This window comes from Eumetopias jubatus, unplaced genomic scaffold, assembly GCF_037043125.1.
Source record: "Eumetopias jubatus isolate StellerSeaLion01/CBP00866 unplaced genomic scaffold, mEumJub1_p1.0 scaffold_3, whole genome shotgun sequence".
Classification (NCBI taxonomy): domain Eukaryota; kingdom Metazoa; phylum Chordata; class Mammalia; order Carnivora; family Otariidae; genus Eumetopias; species Eumetopias jubatus.
The window spans coordinates 76,666,365-76,688,900 of NW_028274809.1; the positions used below are offsets into that span (position 1 = coordinate 76,666,365).

The 22,536-nt window shown below is 35.4% G+C and overlaps 1 pseudogene; it reads right to left on the bottom strand.

Moving 5' to 3' along the window:
- Positions 1 to 14,054: 14,054 nt before the first annotated feature.
- On the bottom strand, positions 14,055 to 14,511 carry LOC114216520 (small ribosomal subunit protein eS12 pseudogene; annotated as a pseudogene).
- Positions 14,512 to 22,536: the final 8,025 nt, after the last annotated feature.

A 22,536-nucleotide genomic window follows, 5' to 3' on the forward strand; every position in this document is an offset into this window, starting at 1 on the left:
TCCTATGGAAGCTATACTTTGGTAAATCTACAGAGCAATGTTGTTAGGCTTGACCTCCTGATTACCAGACAGATCTAAATAGTCATTACAGAAATCAGTCTGTCACTGTCACAGGCTAGGTTCCCTGGGGAGCAGAGATAGAGATTAGTGGGATTAATGTGCATCAGTCTCGTGGAGAATACTCTCACTATAAGCACCAGTGGGGGAACGAAGAAAGCTAAATTGGGCAGAGGAATAGTTAAACTTTGGTGCAGTTGCAACAAAAACTTAGCCGGTCATAATGAGAAATCTGGAGCTGGGATGGCCCTTTAGACTTGTCCCAGTTTGGAGCACAGAGGTTAGACATCCCTATACCTGCATCAACCTGTCATTACACTTTGGAAGGCCTCTTGAAATGCCCATGGGCCATGCCCTATGACTTTTCATAACCCAATGACCTTTGGGTCATAATTCAAGAACCTTTGAGTTATTTAACTCTTTTCATTCAGAGAGAAACTCAGCTAAGAGAAGTTCACCATCAACACTCCCAGCAGTTGGGAAATGAGTACCATAGTTCTGGAGGGGAGATCTATGCAACAAATGAAAACATCCACTACTTCATCAAAACTGAGTACACATATCCTTGGCACAGCAATCCTAATTGGGAATATTATCATAAAAAATAGAGGATGTAATATATAAATAATTATAAGTAAAAAATATCAAAAAATTATAAAGATTTTATCTATTTATTTTATTATTTTAGAGAGAGAGTGAGAGAGAGCAAGAGGAGGGGGAGAGAGAGGGAGAGAGAGAGAATCTCAAGCAGACTCCAGGTGGCATGGAGCCTGACGTGGGACTCGATCTTACCCACCTGAGATCATGACCTAAGGTGAAACCAAGAGTTAACCCACTGAGCCACCCAGGTGCCCCTATATCAACATTTTCATAATGGAAATTTTATAAAGAACTATTAATATGCTTAAACAGGTGAATGGTTAAATGCATTACAGTATACTCACACTGTGAACAATTATAAAGCCATCAAAGGCAAAACAGATCTATATATACTATACTGGAAGGATCTTCACAATATATTAAAGAAAAAAAAGTTGCAGAAATATGTTTGGTCCAAATGCATTTCATTATCTTTTTTGTAAGAAGCAAGCTTTAAATTATGCATTATTCAAGTGGCCATATATGCTTGTATGTCCATGGAAAATAGCATGGAGGAATTCATACCAGGGAGTGAATATCAATTATTTGCAAGGTGTTTGGAGACCACTAATTAATTGTTCCTTTGTATTGTTTTTCTTGTTACAATTAGTATACTTTCACTGAAAAAAGAGATTAATTAAACTTAGGGATTCTATGTGCCTCAGAAGGTAGGTTTGAAGAATTTTAAAGCTGACTGTGAATCAAAGAAATTATTTTTTTCCTAGTGTTTGTAACCTTCTTCACATCCCACGGGTTTTGAGCAGCTGAACATCCTTTCTTTCTCCAGAAAATGGACATAGTCAAATGTTATATAAAGATAAATATATCTATATAATTACAATATTAGGGGACATGGACCTCTCAAAAGTAAAGTTAATCTTCCTCAATTCTAGTATAACTTTTTTGTTTTACTGTTGAAGAAAATGTAGCTCAGATAGGTTAAGTGAATTGCTAAGGGTCACTGTTTGTTACCGGCAAAGCCAGGTTAGATCCTAGGGAACTCTTCCTCCTGTCACGTGAATCCAGTGCTGACAATCTTGTGATGGATTACAATACTGCTCCCAGGTATTCACTCCCTCCTCTGTAAAATGATTGAGTATGCTTACGTGCTGCTGTTTGACCCGCAGAGCCTCCCTATGGAAGAAGAATGCTGCTCCATCCCACCTCCACGCTTGGCCACGTGACTTGCTTTAGCCAGTGGGAGTAAGCGTGACTATACCACATCTGGGCAGAAACTTTAAGAACAATTTCAAAATTAGGCACTAACGCTTGCTCTTTTCTCTCTGCTTTGAGAATATGTCCCAAATGGGGTCTAGTCCCTTAACCTGGCCATGTGTTAAAAAGGCACACAAAACAGTTGAACCACAGCAACTGGCAGAAAACATAAATGAGAAAGCGTTTTGTAAACCCTAGCCATTTAAGGGTCTGTTACCATAGAAGAGCTAATATATTCTATACCTGCTGCTCCCACAACCTTTTCTGTCTCAACAAACGAATGCATCAACACAGTCCACTTAAGCCAAAGTGATCTTTTAAGTATGTAAATTATATAGTATTAGTTCCTTGCTTAAAACTCTTCCACAGGGCGCCTGGGTGGCTCAGTTGGTTAAGCGACTGCCTTTGGCTCAGGTCATGATCCTGGAGTCCCGGGATCGAGTCCCGCATCGGGCTCCCCGCTCAGCGGGGAGTCTGCTCCTCCCTCTGACCCTCTTCCCTCTCGTGCTCTCTATCCCTCATTCTCTCTCTCTCTCAAATAAATAAACTCTTAAAAAAAAAAAAAAAAAAAACTCTTCCACGGCTGCACATTACACTTCCAATGACTTCTCGAGTCCTCATGCTGGTCAACAAAACCCCGTGTGATTTGCCTTCCCCTCCTACCACCCTCCCCCTCGCTAATGCTAGTCTTTGTCCCACTTGTCTTTCTCTTCATAGAATGTGCCAAGTTTGTGTCTTCTGCCTGACTCCCGGCTACTCATATTTCTGGTTAACTCCTTATTAGTAGGTCTTTGCTCAAATTATTTCCTCAGAGGAAGTTTGTATGACCAACCTAAATATGCTGCTTTCCGTTCTCATTGGTCATTTACTATTATGCTATTTTATTTACATATATTTCAATGTTTATGCACTCAGATAACTTTTTGTTATGTTCTTCAAAGAACTTACTATAGTGTCTTTGTACTACACTTATTTGAGTAGTTGTCTTGTCCCTCAGCTAGACTCAGAGGGGCTGGGTAAGATTTGGGGTCTGAAACTGATAAATTATTGAACACTACATCTGAGACTAATGATGTACTGTATGTTGGCTAATTGAATTTAAATAAAAAATTTAAAAAAGACTTGGGCTTTGAGGGAATAAGTAGTATTTAGATAGGCAAAGAAGATATGAACAGAGGTGTAGAGAGGGTAGAGTGTTTTACTTATTTTTATGTGCTCTCTACAGTATTTACTATGAGGTATATGCTGGTTGAATTGAACTGAAACCTAAACCCAGATTTAAAAAAAAAAAAAAAAGCAGACAGCAATAATCATAATTCCTTGGGTTTTCACAGAAATGTTTGATTTTTGCAGATACAGACTCTGGCAACTGGTGGTAGGGCCTGGCAAATGTATATACCACTACATCTGTAAATGCTGTAATAATTGCTGCTAGAATCGATCGTTGTGTTTCCCATCACAACTGCATTTCTGTGCAATAGGAAATTGTTCATCAAATCTTATTGAAATATATGTATGAAATGGAATTTTACAATAGAGCTAGGTCCTTTTCCATTTTATGTTACATTGTGGTCTATAGGAAAACATAGTGTATGTTAATACATTAAATTATGATGATCATGCTTGTGAGTACAGCGTTCTAAATATATTGAAATGACAGGTCAACATACATTAGAAGGCACAAACATAAACCAACATATGGGTTTATTTTGCTTTTCATGGTGTTTAAAACTCATTTCAGCTAATATTCAACACTGAAGAAATTTCCCGAGCATGGATTTCTGTATTGCCTTGAAAAATAAACATAGTCTGCTAACACTGTAAGCGCATTCCTACATTGCCATAATTTGCCACTAAACTGTTCTTTTCCATTTTATAAAAGGCATGTAATCTCCAAATGACGTGCTAAACTTTTATCTCTCTTGTTCCTGAGTTTGGGACTCCAATAATACATATATAACACACACTATTATAGATAATAATAACAAAATAAGAATTATTTGATAACTTTTAAAGATGCCAAATAAAAATACTTATTGGAGGTTTATGGAGGTTTATGGGGAAAAATACTGTGGTGTATGGTTTTTGGAAATATAAATAAATGTTATGGCCAGGACCCTGCTCTAGTCAGGGAGAGGAGTGCCTATATTCTACCGCACTAAGACTCATATGGTCACATAAAAATATGATTAACTACATGAGAGAGTCAGAGATGAATTTACTAATAAGTACTACTTCTAATCAGTGCTATGGAAGTGCAAGGAGGCAACACCAGGGCCTAGGGAATTGGCCACCAGCAGAGGTGGGATATGATCTTGATTTTGAAGGAATGAGTGGGATTCAGATAAGAAATGACTATATTAAAAGGCATGCATTTGAAAGAACAGAGGATACTTAGGCCAAATGACAGAATGAAAGGTTTATATAAAATAAGAGAAAACATGTGGGTAGAGAAGTTTTGTAAGACAGTATTTTAGACGGGTCTTGAATGAGACAGTGCCTGAGTCAACACAGATACGATTACATGTGAAAGGTCTAGAAATACAGCTGCCTGCAAGCATGTTCTTTAAAAATTCGCTTCAAGCCTATGCTGCAGAAGGTAGACTTGGGTATATTAATAGATCAGCCTGGATTTTCTACATCAATTGAAGGATGTTGGCAGCAAAATGGAATCAATACCCAAAGCCAGCCAGAGGCTGTATGTAAGACTCTGAATGGTACACATGGAAGGGATAATAAGAGCCCAGGCTTGTTATACTATAGTGAAATCTGCCAAGTTGGTCTCAACCATATGCCTAATTGGTTTATGATATAAGAGACTAATTGGAGATTAAAAAAGAAGTTAACTTAAACTTGAGAAACTTGGTTCACAGAACTATTTTATTCTAAAACGTGTAATGAATATAATTCTGGATGTAGAATGCTATCTATGGAAGTAAATGTGGCTTGGTAATTGAGAGTTCGGTCTTTATATTCAAACAGACGCTGCTTCCTGACTGTACCCTCCCATCTTCTAGCATTTAGACCTTAATATGTCATGCAGTCTCTCTGTACTTCAGTCTTCAACTGTGAAATGGATGATAAAATTAGTATCTACTTCATAAGATTATTGTGGAATTAAATAGGAGCAATGTATATAAAATGCTTCTTGCCATGCCTGTCACCTAGCAAAGGTTATTATTCCTACTTCTATTCAATAGATCCCTACCACGCCTATCTTAATTCTCTTCCCTTTTCTGCTCATTCTGGATACTGCCATAATTAACACTTCTGATCTTCTAACTGTCCCGTTCAAAATGTAGTAATTCTCTCAGTACCTAAAAATAATATCCTCCCTTCTTTACCCTGGACTTTCTATCTGAAACTTGTCTTTGCTGTGTGTTTTTCTCGAACATCCTCATATTACCAAATTGAGTATATTTTACATTTCCTCAATATGCTCTGTGTTTGCTATGGTAGAGCTGATAATTTCATGGAGATCCATCTGAAGGGTCATTATTACCTGCAACCCTACTGCAAGTTTCATTCATCCCTTTTTCATTTTTTCCTCTACTTTCTTCATTATCGGTCCATTATCTAGCTGAGGATCTGAACTCTTGCCATCACCTTCTTATTTTTTCTTTTCCATTGCTAAACTCCTAAGCCCCTAGCTTCATAAAGCTGGAATTGCACTTCCTATTTGTCGGCACCCTCAGGCTTTAATCTCCCTTCTTAAACTTCATCCCAAAATCTGACTGTTGCCCATTTCAAGAAAATTTGACCCAATATCTGACATACCTCTTCTCCTTCTCTACTCTAACTGAGATGATCATGATCACCTAGCAAGTTGCAAATAATATATTCAAAAAGCATTCTCCATCATGATGGATTTTTTCCTTGACATTTTTTCCCCCTGGCTAGTAGCCTTAGAATTACCTAGATGACATTTACAACAAATACAAAAAATAATCCAACCTTATTGCTTATGGAATCATTTGTCTTGAGGCTCAATGGTTAGAAGAATTCTATCACTATTCTAATAATATTTCTTTTTTTTTCTCTTGCCTAAGATTGAACAAACATCGAGTGTCTACCACATTGTAACTATAGTGTAGGCTGCAGGAAAAATAGATCAAATGGTCTCTCTTCTCACATAGCCCACAGTTTTCTGTTCTCAGGCAACTCATACTTAAGTACAGTATTTTTCAAATATCTTTTATTATACCCATTTAGCATATTTTCTTTCCATGATGACCACACACACATACGCACACATATTTAACAGAAGCACAGGTGGTCAGACAAACATGCAAAAAAAAGCAGTTTCAATGCACTGTGACATTTGCTACAACTGAAATGTGTGCACATTGTCTAGTTATGGTATTCATCTTATTCTTTAGGATCTGGCAATGCATCTTCTATAGAGTAGGAGCTAAATAAATACACGCAAAATTAGTAAACCTGTTGGCAGGATTTTAAAATTAGCTCTTTATTATTAAGACATTTTAAATTTAATTCCTATTCAAGTTAAAATGTTTAATTGGTGAGACTTAATCATTTACATTTTATTCAACATAGTGGGCAGTTCCTTCTAATGATAAAGATTAAATGAAATACTGATAGGAAATGTTTATATGTGAAAACATTGTACCTATTAAAGGACTTACTTTTAGATATCTCTTGAATTATATACCCTTGGCTGTAAATTTGCTCACTTTTTGGCATTGACCTTACTCTCACCTCCTGGTTTCCAGTCCCTTCTCTCAATCACACAAATAGTACTACAAGTAAATGAGCATCCATCAAATATTCTATTAATAATAATGAGATTTTTTTCTTATATGAAATAACTATTTAGAAGCTATCAGCTTCTCCATGTCTCAGCTTTTATAAAATGTCAGATTTCAGTTTCCTCCTGGACATAAATACAAAAATACCCTATTCCCTGATCTTCAAGGCACCAATAACTCTAAATGGCTTTGTGTGGCCTGCTCTTTCTTCACTTGGGCCATTTTTCTTGACATTTAGGGTAGCAGTTTTCAAAACCATAGCTATGCACAATTCTTATCTTCATGATTTGGATCTATTTATTGGTAGTCGTAAAAATCTCTCATTTTAGAGCATTTCAACATCATTTTGGCAGCAAACACACACACACACACACACACACACACACACACACACACGAAAATCTCTTGAATAAAAGTATCAAATACTACAGCAACTACTTCTGATGAGTAATAGTGACATAAGACATCAAGACAATGCACAAATTATCCTCAATATACTCTAAGGTGATAGGAAAGCAACAGATTTTTCAACCTTATTAATTATATAACTATAATTGCAGAACTAAGCAACCTCAATTAGCCTATTAGTATGAAACGAGAGAACAATAATCACTTCTGTGCTTCCACTGTTTAAAAAAAAAAATCTTCAGGGGTGCCTGGGTAGCTCAGTTGATTAAGCATCCGACTCTCGGTTTCAGCTCAGGTCATGATCTCAGGGTTATGAGATCAAGCCGTGTCGGCTCCGTGCTGATCGTGGTGCCTGCTTGGGATTCTCTCTCTCTCTCCCTCTCCCTTTATCCCTCTCCACTCAAGCACACACACTCTCTCTCTAAAAATAAAATAAAATAAAATCTTAAAAAAAAATCTTCATAGACATGGTGTTATCCATTTCATATAAACACTGTGGGCTCTTCCTCACAAACTTCAGTTAAGTAAGCTTACCTTCATTCTGACAATTTGCAATGGCATCTGTGTTAAATTTTATCTAGTCGGATTCAGCCTATAATGATGAGTGTCAAGATGTCTTTGAAACCAGATTTGCCATTCAACATATTTTCTGTCATTTATGACATTTTTTGGTATGCTGGTTTGATAAAAATGTTTTCTGTGTTTCCATACAGATAATTTAATATCTTAACAGTTAGTTATAGAAATTCTCAACCATATATAAAAGAGAATGGTATAATAAACTTCCATGTTCTTATCACCTATAACTCTAGTTTTAACAATTTTCAACTTTTGTTAATTTCATTTCATTTCTTCCCCTACTTACCACCACTATCTACCATTCCACTGATAAATAACTCATATAATATTTGTATAATTTCTATACTATTTCAGTAAACCAGGAAAAATAACTCAAGTGTACATTTCTAATAAGAACTTATTAAAATCCCCATGATGACATTGTTATACATATGAAGTTAACAATAATATTTTGTTAATCTAACACCTAATCCATGATAACATTCCCATACATAGTTGATTTTTTCAAATCAGGATCCAAACAATATCCTTACAATTGCGTCTGGTTAATATGTCTTATAATTTTTTTTAAATTTATAATAGTCCTTCCCTTTCTTTTTCATATCAGTTATTTGCTGAAAAAAAACTGCGACTTATATTTCCCCCATTCATGCTTTAGGATTTGAATTTGACTGTTATTTATATTGTTTCTCCATCTCTCATATTTCCTGTAAACTCACAACTAAAGACTTAATCAGATGGAGGTTTTAACTATTGGTGGCAATACTGCGTAGGAGATGCCATATACATCTTAGTGCCTCTTATCAGGAGGTACAGAATATATAAATGTCCAACTGGATAAGACTGAACAGTTGGTTCATTTGTTTCAACCTGATTCATTAAGCTTCTCTGTCAATCCTGTGCCTAATGTTTGAGGACTCTTTGACGACCTTTGCCTAAATCCATTATTTTATTGTGTTGCTAAATGATAATTTTTCCATTCTATCATTCCTTCTTTCCGGTGTTTATTATCTGAAATTCTCTTATAAAGAACTTCTGCTCAAATACTTGGTTACTCAGAAATATATTTGCACAGAAAAAAAAGTCAAAAAAAGTGCTAGGTTTTTTTCCTTTATTTATTTTCAAAATAATGAAGAGGTGTCCAATAAACTTCCTAATATGACACTATTTAAAAATATCATTATGAACACATGTATATATATTTTAGGTGTTTTGATGTCTTCTGGTCTTTTTTAGGGGGAGGCATGCTCAAATTATCCCCTCTTTAATCATTGGAAACTACTTGAAATTGGATATTCTCGTTTTTTCCACTTTATCTTAATTTCACACAACATAGAATTGCATTCATAAGTATTTCAATAAGCAAAATTTTTTTTAAAAAATACTCTTTTTCAAATATAAGCACACTACTTAAAACCAAATAATTTTACAATAACTTTTTACCCAAGGTCATGCCTCTCCCAGGAAAGCCAACATCTGATGACCAAATAAGAAAGGTTTACAAAAGCCCAGCAATTTTATCCCAGTGTGAGACTCCCTAAAGGGAAATTCTGTCTTCAAAACTCCCCAGTGGGTTAGTGGAGACTTTGTTGAACCCGAATCAGTTTTTCCTCTATCCAGTCCCGCTTCGCCCTCCTACCCTTCACACTTGTTGATTACTAATAAATATATTTCAGTTCAATTGTTATTTCAGCAGCTGCTTCCAAGGAATCCAACCTATGGCACAAATATTCCATGGGTTTGGACCTCAAATTACTTGACTACTTGACCCAATTGCAAGTATAATCTCTCAAAATTATATTCTGCCTATTGTATTTCTGGTGTCTATATATGTATATACATATATATACATATATATATGTAAAATTTAGACTATCTTATCTTTATTGACAGTAGCTACACCAAGTTTTTTTTTTTAACTTAAAAGGAAAAGGAAAGGAAAAAATAAATGAACATATAAATTTTCTATTGCCTCATCATGGGTTCTTTGATAACATATTAATATAGCAGTTTAAATTTTTGAAAGAACATCAGAATTTCTGCTTCAAATGGTAAAAGAACTAGAAGGGATTTCTAAATGTATGTATGTGGGACTAACTACATTTGGAAAAACTGGTGACATTTTTGCATTTTTTTAAACTAACGGCAAGAATGCAAAGGAACACATATCAATCATAAGTATTGGCCTTTCTGCATGTAAATTGATGTCTATTTGTCTTATTAAATTATTATCAAGTTCAAGTTAATTGTAAAATGTTTTTAGACCTTTGATAATGGGTTCAGGTGCTTGAAATGTACCATATTACAACATATTTGTTTAAACCCACAGAGGTATCACCAAAATGAAAAATTTAGGAAACCTAACTTTATACATGATCTATGAGACACATATGACAAAATTTTATTGGGGCACCTGGGTGGCTCAGTCAGTTAAGCATCTGCCTTTGGCTCGGGTCATGATCCCAAGGTCCTGGGATCAAGCCCCACATCATCGGGCTTCCTGCTCAGCAGGGAGTCTGCTCCTCCTTCTCACAAAGTACAATCTTTTTAAAAATTGTTTATCTATATGTAAACTAGAATAGAATACACCAGAAAAAGGAAGAAAAGGATTTTGAAATGACTCTACCTTTGATTTTAACAGTCTTTTTTCACCATTTGGAACCCCATCAACTAGATAATATTTTGGGAAGCTTACAGGTCATTCATGCAGAAAGATACGACTAGTGCAAAAAAAATTATGCAAATGTTATGTTGAGGTTGGTGACCTGAAGTAAATATACAAATAACAGATATACAGGTACCATATCCTCTCCCTTGATAAAAACTGTGTGATCACCACCTAACATATTTTAGGTAATGGATGGCATCAACCTAATGGCATTTATCTCTTCTGCTCACCTCATCAGGAGCCTACCTTCCTCACTCACTGCACTTCTCAACACTTGCCTAAATCTGTTATCATAAGGAAAAAGAATATCTACATAATTTGAAACAGTATGTTTCACCAGCACCATGGTCAGCACCAGTGCTTACTACTAGGGTCCTGACTGTCTTTCCCACGTATAGAATGCTTTCCATTTCAAAAGTATTGTCAACTTAACAGTGAAAATGAGTATTTAAGGGCTTTGTGCAGGTGAACTCAGAATAGTCTCCATCAGGGAAAGAGAATGGCATATTGGGGGAGTGACAGACAAGAGACTGTCTATTCTGCCCTGACCATTAATGGATTTTTTCTTTTTTGAGAGAGAAAGTGTGTACACATGTACAGAGAAGGGGCAGAGGGAGAGGAAAAGAGTCTTAAGCAGGCTCCATGCCCAGCACAAAGGCCTGACCTGGGGTTTAAGTCAGGGCTGGATCTCACAGCCCTGAGATCATGACCTGAGCTGAAACCAAAAGTCGGATGCTTAACCAACTGAGCCACCCAAGGCCCTTAAAGGATCTTTTCATTCACTCACCAGGGCCCTGTTACAAGTGTCAACAGTTGTTCCATGTAATTTGGTGTAATTCCTGGCTTCCTTCACCCAGTTTGTCCTTAGTCATGTTCATTAAATCTATTTTCTCACCCTGGAAACTGACTCCATCCCTAAATTTGATTTTCACCTCTGATCCCCTCGGGACTCCTCTTTTATATTCCTATATCAAAGCATTTCTGCCCCCCCCCCTTTTTTTTTTGGTTCCCTTGAATCCTTTGTTACCTCACATCAGTCAGATAAATGCTCTCACTCTGGACGTTAGCCATTAGTTCAAGGCAGTCTCAAGAGTACAAGTTTGACTACAGGAGATATGAATGTGCACCATACCCAAGTTCCCACTTTATAATTCTTCAACCTGGGTGGGAAATACACTTTGTTTAAAATAGTTTAAACACAGCACATCAGTTAAAAAAGTTTGTTACCCTAATACTTGTTCAGAGTTCTAAATTATTTCATTTTGTAGATTTTTTTCCCTCTTAGTTGCTGAGCATTATTGGAATAAATAGTAATTTCATTAGAAATACAGATGCCTAGCAAATCTTAGAATTATAACTATTTAGTGAATATTTTTCAGAGGCTATTAAAACTTTCTTAAAATTACATATATGTGTTTTAAGCTTGAGAAAATATTATTTTATTTTTATTCAGTCAGTCAACACCTATTTGGTAGTTCACTGTGTGTAGTAGAGGAAGAGCAGAGATGGCATCAGAATTCCTGAGTCAAATTTTATCTTCACCACTTATTATGATAGCCAAAAGAGCCTCAATCTATTCCATATTTGGTATTATTACACACAAAACAGAAAATGATATTTTTCCTGCATACCTCATAAAGCTGGAGTCAAATGTCAACATGTAAATGTGAACTCATTTTGTAAAGTGTAAAACTCTCCACAAATTTAAGATTTTACTAGCATTTTGTGCAACACACTGGAATGGGTGCTGGTTGCCTAGATACCTAGTATAACAACAGGTCTCCCTGCCACTGTCTAATGTCTTTTCACTACTTCATTTTTGGGTGGGAAATAAAAAAGTACACATGAGAAAGAAATGTAAAATTAAGATCCTGTGTAAGTCTTGCCAGAAATATTTGGAAATAAGTGTACTGTGAAACAAGCATTTATCCCACCTATAAAAATGCTTTCCCTATTCTCGTTGTCTCTAAAAACACCTGGAGACTTTTTTTTTCCAAAATATGCTTTCTCCAAACTAAGATTATCTTAATTTAGAAAACCCATAAATCCTGATAAATAAAAAGCAGCTCTGTATGTACATATGATAGACTTAAGAAGTCAATGAAAAGTATTATATTTGCCTAATTCTAATTTTTCTCTAAGTTAAAAGAAGCATACTATTCTGTTTTAAATAATTTTATCTCAGAATTTCATCAGAACTTAAAAGAAATTTTAGTGCTATTAAAGAAAAAGCTTCTGAAAATCAATGAAAAACAGTTAATTGTATACTGGGAAAAAAAAAAAAAACCTGTCAACTATGCTCCAGAATATTATTATTACAATACTATGAAATTACACCACTAAAAAAGAAAAAAAAAGCCTATTTGGTAAAGGCATATTACATTTAAAAGGCCATTAAATTTTAATGTGTAAAATTAAGTATATAACTCAAGCTTTGAGCAAAGACACATCCAGCCTCTTGCTCAGCAGAGAGCATTATACCATAAAGCACACATTTTTCTTCATATTCTTATAGGATGTAATCTGAAGTAACCTTGCCTCTATAACTCTTTACAGTTAATTTTTATAAATGTTTTTAATTATGGAATATGTTTCACTATAGTGAGGATCTGGGAACTTGCCATATGCAGATAGAGTTTTCTCTTACATGAATTTTAAAAGAAGCAGCACACTGACAAATGTTTCATAGTACTGTTAAAATAGTAAAAATGGGAATATAAGCACAGCAAAGGGATATGTAGGATATCATGCTGATGGATTTTGCCCCACGGACACATTTGTTCTGGAAGCAAAGTGGACAGAAAGAACAATATAAAAAGCTCAAGAAATGAATCTTAATAGTACAAATTAGTATTATCATTGGCTTGGCCCCAATCTGAATGTAGAATTTTTATACTCTGCCTAATCTTGGAAACACACTTATATACCATGTTGGATTTTAATGTAGGAAGAATCTACAGGACTAGTAAGACTGAGGGTATAGCTAGTGAGTCAAGAAGTAGGCTCACGTTTGGTGGTGGTGATGGTGGTAATGGTGGTGATGGTTGTAGTGATGGTGATGGTGGTAATGGTGGTGATGGTTGTAGTGATGGTGATGGTGGTAATGGTGGTGATGGTTGTAGTGATGGTGGTGGTGGTGATGGTGGTGGTGGTGGTGATGGTGGTGGTGGTGGCAGTGGCGGTGATGGGGCTGTGAGGAAGGGGTATCGGTTTTACTCCTTACACCTGGAGTGGAGGCCAGGACAATAATACATTATATACAATTTTCCTGGAGCCTGGATATCAATAATCACAAGAAAAAAACAAAAATCTGGAGATCCTCCCACTAGTGCTGCTCACAGTTCCATTTTCTTTCCCATTTACCTCAATCTGAATGAAAACTGAACTACTCTTATAATTATCCCACCCCTAAACTTCAGCTATAAGGAGGGATTTTAATGAAATCTAAATAAAATCTAGTTGAACAGTGAAATGATCAAAGAATGCATTCTCATTGTTCAGGTGAGAAAAAAGAAACTCTCATTCAGAATGTTTATTTCCTGCATTTTGCATATATTAGATAGGATGCTATCAGCGTTAACAAAATATTTGTATTACTTTTGTATAAAAATGAAATGTATTTTATATATTGTTGTTATATCCACAGTTACTAAAGTTTCCCATTTATCTTAATAATTTATTTATTGATGCTTTGCTCTTCTATTTTTTTTTTTTTTGGAACAAGAACCAAGTTTATTTGTTCATTTCTTGCACTTGAAGTATTCCTCGATGCCATCCTTCGCCTGAGACTCTTTGCCATAGTCCTTAACCACCACACAACTGCAACCAACCACTTTTCGGGGTTTCCCCTCTCTGTCAATTTTACAGAGGCCTACCCACCTACCCATTCCCCTAGTTTCTTGTTGTCATCAACCTTCACTAGGTTGATTCGGTGTTCAGCACAAAGGGCCTCCACCAACTTGACATACATGGGCTCATCAAGTTAGACGCAAGCACACAAAGATGGGCCTGGCGCTTGTCTAAGGCTTTGGCAGCTTCGCGAATTCCACGTGCTAGGCCATCGTGGATGAGGGCGGTCTTCAGCACCTCTTGTAAAGCAGTATTGACGTCCATTACACCTCCAGCAGCAATGCCTTCCCCGGCCATGGCGGTGGATTACGAGTGTAGCCGAATCTTGACTGCACGGGACCTTCTGCCTCCCCGCGACTCGGCGGCAGCAGGGAAAGAGTTGCTCTTCTATTTAAATAATCGTATCATCTACAAATAATGACAGTGTCTCTCCATTTCCAATCCTCACAGTTTCTATTAGTCTTACAATACTGGCTAAGATCTCCTGAACAATATTGAAAAGAAATTGTGACAATAGACATTTTGCCTTATGATTAAAGAGAATGTTAAAATGATTTAAGAATAATTGTTCTAAGTTTTTGTTAGACATTCTTTATATAGGTAAAAAGAAAAAGTCTCCTTTGTAGTTTGCCAAAATCTTTTATAGTGAGTGACTATATTTGCTCATCTACTGAGATGATATGCTAATATAAATGATATTAAATGATTTTGTAATATCAAACTGCCATTCCATTGTTGGAATAAACCAAAACCAACTTAGATGTATTTATCCTTTGATATACTCTAGATACAGTTTGCTAATATTTTTAAATGTTTTTTTTTTCATTCCTGGTGAGATTAGACTAAAATTTCCACCCTCTTTTATTTTTTCTAACCACTGTTTTCTAACCACTGTTAGGTGATAATAGTACCTAAGAATAATTTTTAGAATTTTACTCTTCTTCTATAATTCAGAAATTTTACATAAGACTGAAATTGCTTGTTCTTCAAAAATTTGATAAAATATGGATCTGGTGGTTTCTTTGGGCTAAGGATTTAAATATAAATTCAATTTATCTAATGTTTACAGAACTATCTAGACATTCTTCTTGACCTTTAGTCAGCTTTGTTAAACTATATTTTCTTCAGAATTTTTCCAGTTATTCAAAGTTTTAATATTTATTCTATATAGCTATTTATGATATTCCCCTCACTCTATTGCTGCTGTATCTGTAGTTTGACTCCTTTAAAGACCCTAATGTATTGCTTATTTTTGCCTTTTTCATCTCTTTCCAGATCAGTCTTATTAGAGATTTGTCTATTTTACCAGGTTCTATAGAGAAATAATTTCTTTTCTTCCTGGGTCTACTCTTCCTATTTTATTTTCTATTTTATTAATTCCTGCTCTTAAGTTTTGCATAACCTTACTTCTAATTGTTCTGTGCTCATTTCCTTACACTTTTCTAACCTCTTTATTCAAACTTTCTTTTTAAACATACAACTTAACATTTGAGAATTTAGGCCTTGAACTTTCACCCCACAAATTACAACAGGTAGTATTTAAATTACTAGTAAATTCTAATAATTTTTATGTTCTATTGTTAAAATTTCTTGGCCTATCAATTATTTAGGTGTGTGTTCTTTAACAAATGTATTACTTTTACTTATGTTATCAAGTTCTAATATATATGCATTTGATTGGAGAACTGGTGTGATCAGATCTGCATTTGAATTTTGTTGAAAATCACTTTATTATCGAGTTATTGGACAATTTGTTAAAGGTTTCAGTTACACAGTATAATAATATGTGTTTTAATTGTGGGTTTGATTAAGGCTAACTTATTGTTGTGTTGCTCAATTATTGTTGAGTGTTTGTCCTCTCAATAATCAACAAATGTGGAACTCTCCTCCTGTATGGTGAATTTCTTTTCCTTCCTATAGTCTGATAAAATTCTGCACATCTGCTTTTGAAGATATGCTATTAGGTACATACAATTTTAGAATTGCTACATCTTTCTGGAAAATTAAAACTTTCATCATTTTGTAGTGTAAATGACTTTTGTTTTTTAGAAATGACTTTCTGGCATTTATTTTGTCTGATTAAAATAGATCTTTTGTGTTTAGACAGTATTTGCCTGCTACCTATATTTTCATTCTTTTCTTTATATCTTTTCATATTCTTGTATATTAAATGTCTCTTGTAAACAACTTAAAAAATTAGAATGTGTTTTATCACAATTAACATATACACACAAACACAAAAATAAAACCCCCTGAATTTAATAAAAAACTTGAAAAACTTTGATTAAAAATTATTAAAAGTCAACAAGCCTAGGAATATATCTCCTAGAATAGCCAAGAAAATATTGGAAAATACAGTAGTCCCCCTTTATCTGAGGAAGATAAATTCCAAGACGCCCCGTGGATGTCTGAAACTGCAGATAGTACCAAAGCCTATATATATATACTATGTTTTTCCTATACATACATAAATTTATTTTATATATATGTTTAATTTATAAATTCGGTACAGTAAGACATTAACAATAAGTAATAATAGAACAATTATAACACTGTACCATAATAAAAGTTATGTGAATGTGACCTTGCTCAAAATATCTTATTGTACTGTATTCACCCTTCTTGCGATGATATGAGATGATAAAATGCCTATATGATGAACTGACATGAGGTGAATGACCTAGGCTCTGTGACATAGCATTAGGCTACTATCGACCTTCTGACAATATGTCAGGATGAGAGTCATCTGCTTCCTTGGTTGACTGCCCATAACTGAAACCACAGAAAGCAAGACTGCATATGAGGGGGGACTGCTGTAATAACAGCAAGGATTTGAAAATCCAGGCTTTAAAGCATAGCATGAAGATAAAATAATTTAAATAGTTTAGTATCCCCACCAGAATAAAAAACAAAATTAACTCAAGAAAACAGAAAAATCCAAAAAAGTATATCCAAAAAATCTAAACAAGTATAAAAATTTGATATGTGATTGAAGTGAAGTGTTAAGCCTTTTTGAAAATGTTACTAAATAGAATTTTATGCTATAAATTGTATAATTAGGATATTATAACCAAGAGTTGGAATAAACTAATAGAAATAATTGGTTAAATAATTGGGTAAGAAACACACAACTTGGTATGTACTTTTTCTCATGCTATATTCTCAAAGAGATTTTAGGTTTATAAAAGTGCCAAAAGTAATAAATAAGAAAATAATATAAGTAGAAGAAAATGTAAGTATTTTCTAAGTGTAACAATCAGAAAGGAAACTCATGTAAATTATCAGGGTTGTCTGAGAGCTATACCCATAATATATTCTTTTAACATACTGTGGCCCCTATCACAAGTAAACACAGAGCAAGCAGTAACACTGAATTTAACTAACAAAAACTGTAACTCCAAATAGGTGGAGAGAATAGGTGCGAATTAGGAAGCAATACACATATGAATGATATTGTCAAAGTTAACATCATAATAATAGTTTTTATAAATCAAGGAAAATATCAATGATTATCAATGGAAAATTGTATGTTCCTTTATTTCCTATCTCTGTGTGAATTTAGATAAGTTACTAAACTTTATTTATTTAAATATTAACAAATATTTATAAAGAACCTACCAATTGTAAGATGCTGTCAGATACAAGATGTAATATAATAAGAGAGTTCCAGCGCTTATGATACTTACATTAGATTGGATCCTTATGTTCCCAACCTGCATAATATCTCATAGTGTTAAAGTAGATAATATTTGGAGTGCTTATTATTATTGTTTGTAAGGAATAGTTCCTTAAATATAAGCTTAGATAGAAGAAAAGATTATTTGAGCAAAGAATGTCTGAAGCATTGCCATCCCACACATTTCCCTTTTCTTCTTATACTAGGAATGAACAAAGGGATACCATTCAGACTGCACCATAGAGATTTCCTACAGTCTTTGGTCTTCTGCCATAATGATGAAGAGCTAGAGAGAAATAATGTTATTTTATTCTCTCTACATATTATAATGCTTCAAAATTAATGTGAAATTAACCACTTTTTAAGATACCATTATTTTCCACTACTTCTCAACATGTGTCCTTCACTGCAGCAAAAACCACCTTATATCTGACAAGCTTATCATACTCCCACAATGTTTTGATTCTGGTTTCCTCACTGAACTATACAGACTTCTTTTTATTGAAGTATAGTTGACACACAATGTTACATTAGTTTTAGGTGTACAACATAGTAAAGCCACAACTATGTGTTCTGCTGTGCTCATCACAAGTGTAGCTACCAATTGTCACCACAGAATGATATTATAATACCATTGACTATATTCTCTATCTTGTACCTTTCATCTCTGTTACCTATTCATTCCATAACTAGATGCCTCTATCTCCCACTCCCCTTCCCCAGTTTTGTCCATCCCCCACTCTCCTCCCGTCTGGCAACCACCAATTTGTTCTCTATATTTATGGGTCTGTATCTGCTTTGTTTTTTTTTCGTTCTTGTTTTGTTTTGTTTTTTTAAATTTCACATATAAGTGCAATCATATGGTACTTCTCTTTCTCTATCTGACTTACTTCACTTAGTATAATACCCATTCATGTTATCACAAATGTCAAGATCTCATTCTTTTTATGGCTGAGGAATATTCCACTGTGTGTATGTGTGTGTGGGTATATATATACCACATCTTCATCCATTCATTTATCAATGAACACTTAGGTCCATATCTTGGCTACTGTAAAGAATGCTGCAATAAACATAGGAGTGTATATATCTTCTCAAAGTGTTTGTTTTCTATGGGTAAATACCTGGGAATGTAACTTGGTGGAAATATGGAGGTTCCTCACAAAATTAAAAACAGAAATATGATATGTTATACTGGCTTTTTATACTCAAATATAGTCAACATTTAAGCTCAGTAGAAAGTAACTCTATAACTAACTCTTTCTAAAAACAGGGCAGAAACACGTTCTCTGGGGTGTTTCTTATACCACCTTTTATCCCCAAACTTGGGAGTAGTTCATTGGCTAAGGATGTGGTAATCCCCTTTGGCCAGCTGGTCTCCCTTGGAAGGAGCCAGGAGGGACTACCACTGCTCTTTGAGCTTTGGTAAGGATTGTCTTTCTCCAGCTTCCTCATCTTCAAGAGCTAAAGACAAGAGAAAGCCACAGAGATCTTAATGCTACATTTAAGACCAATTTACTTCTCCCAACCTCTTTATCACCATCACTAGGTCAGGCCTCCAGAACTCAGTGTAATTTGACAACTGCCTCATCTTACCCTCTTAATCAGCTCTCAAACTTCTTCAGTTTCTGCCTTGAAACCATCAGGACAAATCTCATTGTGAAATTCATCCCTAAATATATCATTACTACAAGAAGCTGAGAATTCCCAGGTCATCCATTTTCTTTAAGACTGTAATCCTCAGATTGCCTTGCACATCAACTCTTCTGACCCCTTCTTCCAAACCTATACTCTCTGAACTAGTGGTAAGTCATCAGCAGACTCTCCAGCATCCTCAGACTCCTCTCTGAATTTTCCATTTCTTGTTTTAACCAAAATCAGGTTAAGCCCATAACCCTCACAAGTGGGAAATGTTTATCCTCACACATCTCCCTCATCACAAGTCCTTGACATAGAGTGCACTGTTCTTCACTATCACTGTCAGAACATTCTTACTCTTCCCTCTATTGTCTTAGCTTTGCAACTCCATAGCCAGATATGGATAATTCCAGAGCTATCATGGCCACTTCCCCTCACTCCTTGATAATTGTAGTCCCTTGCACACTGCTGTCACTCTTTATAACTCCTCTGTTTTACTCTTGGTGGTTCCAATGTTCATGTACATGGTCACTCAAATTCTTAACCATCCCATTCTTTGAACTCTTTCCTTCTAAAAGTTGAGTTGTTCACCCTGCATTAAACACTCTCGATCATATTCTTAGAAACCTTGGCATTATCAATTACCATGTCCCCTCCAAAACTGTAATTTCTTGCAGCTTGGATTCTTCTGCTTACCAACTCCTTGCCTTCTATCTCACTCAATTGTGTTGTTCAACTCCAATAAGTGTTTAATTAAGCCAAGATATAGACCTATTGATCCTAACTCCTTTTCTTTTTTAAAAAAAGATTTATTTATTTATTTAAGCAATCTCTACACCCAACACCCCCAAGATCAAGAGTCACATGCACTTCTCACTAAGCCAGCCAGGAATCCCTATCCAAACTCCTTTTCATTGGCTCTAACACCCATCATATACTTCTTTTTCACCTATTAAAAACCATGTACCATCATTACAATCACCCTCTTATGTTTATTCTTGCTTTCACCATTCCTCTCTTCACAACAGTGCCTGACAGAAACACAATTCTGATTAATTCTCCAACTACTCTTTATCAGACCCATGTAATTAAGCATGACTGGGAAAAAGCACACAAATTGTTCTATAGTTTACATTAACTTCATGACCAATAACCTCAAGCAGACTTTTAATCTTGCTCAGCAATCCTGCCCCAATGTACCAGTTGTCTTACTCTCACACTCTCTTTAAGGGAATATTCTCACTTTTTCCATTTTCTTCAAATCACCAGAATCCCTTGCCCATATTTACTCTTAGCCAATGATATTTCTTCTTTTCCCACTGAGAAAACAGAGACATCAGAAGACAACCTCCATAACTTTCCATCACTATTTTTCTATCTATCTATTACTGTGGCCATATAAATTAGGTTTAAGTTATTAGGTTTAGGGTCATTCCATGGACTCTGCCTTTGCTTTTAGTATAGAAGAACTGCTCATTTCCCTGTCCACAACCAACCAACCCTCCACTAGTGTACTAAATTTCTTCCTCTCCAAAGATCTATTATTCCAGCAATTTGTCTTCCTTTCCCTACTTCATCAGTTGCTCATTCTCTATGTGATTATTCTCATCAACAAACAAAAAATATCATAATCTCAATCCTCCTCCAGCTACCATCTCATTTCTCTGTTCCCCTTTTATCAAAGTTCTTCAAACATTACTCATATTTAATAGCAAAAATTTCTCTCCTTATTCTTTCTCAAACTCAAACTCTCTCTCAAATTGCTTTTACAGGGGAGCCTGGGTGGCTCAGTTGGTCAAGTGTCTGCCTTTGGCTCAGATCATGATCCCGGGGTCCTGGGATCTAGCCCCATGTCACGCTCTCTGTTCAGCGGGAGCCTGCTTCTCCCTCTCCCTGATGCTTTCCCTGCTTGTACCCTATCTCTCTTTCTCTTTAATAAATGAATAAAATGTTTAAAAAATGAATTGCTTTTACCAATTCATTGAAATGCCTATTTTTAGAATAACCAACGAGGGGTGGCCTGGGTGGCTCAGCCAGTTAAGCATTTGCCTTCAGCTCAGGTCCTGATCCCAAGTTTCTGGGATGAGCCCTGTATCAGCCTCCCTGCTTGGCAGGGATTCTATTTCTCCCTCTCCTTCTGCCCTTTCCCCTGCTTATGCTCTCTTTCTCTCTCTCATGAATAAATAAAACCTTTAAAAAATTAAAATAAAATAAAATAACCAATGAGGGGTGCCTGGGTGGCTCAGTGGCCTCCAACTCTTGGTTTAGGCTTAGGTCACAATCTCATGGGTCCTGAGATCCAAGCCGCGAGTAGGGCTCCACATGCAGTGGAGAGTCCACCTGAAAGTTCTCTCCTCCTACCCCTCCCCCCACTCAAGCGTACATGCATACTTTCTGTCTCTCCCTCTCCTCTAAAATAAATAAATCTTTTTAAAAATAATAATAAAATAACCAATTAACTTAATAGTGCTACATCCAATGATCAGTCTTTATCTTATTTACTTATCAGCAACATTTGAAATAACCAATTACTCTATTATTCCCAAAAATACTTTCTCCACTTGGGTGACACACCCTTTTGGTTTTCATCCTACCATATTGGGTTCTTCTTCTCAGTCGCCATTGCTAGCAGATTCCCTGGTATATCAGTCTATGGGCCTCTTCCCTTTCTACACTCAAGCCCTTGATAGTGTCATGTAGTCTCATGTTTTACAAGCTATTTTTAAGCTAATGGCTTTCAAGGTTACGTTTCCAGCCTGAATCTCTCTGCACTCAAAACTTGATTGTACATATGTTTATTCAATATTCCTCCGTGAGCAGCCAGTAGGCATCTTAAACTGTTATGTTCAAAAGTCAAATTTCTGATTTTTTCACCCACTGCAGATCTGATTCTTATACCATTATCCCAATCACAGCAAATTAAAATTTCATTTTTCTATTTAACCATGTGAAGTTTTGAAGTTTATTCTTTATTTCTTTGCTTCTCTCCCAATTCACAACCAACCAACAGCATTGTTACATAATCTAACTTTAAAATA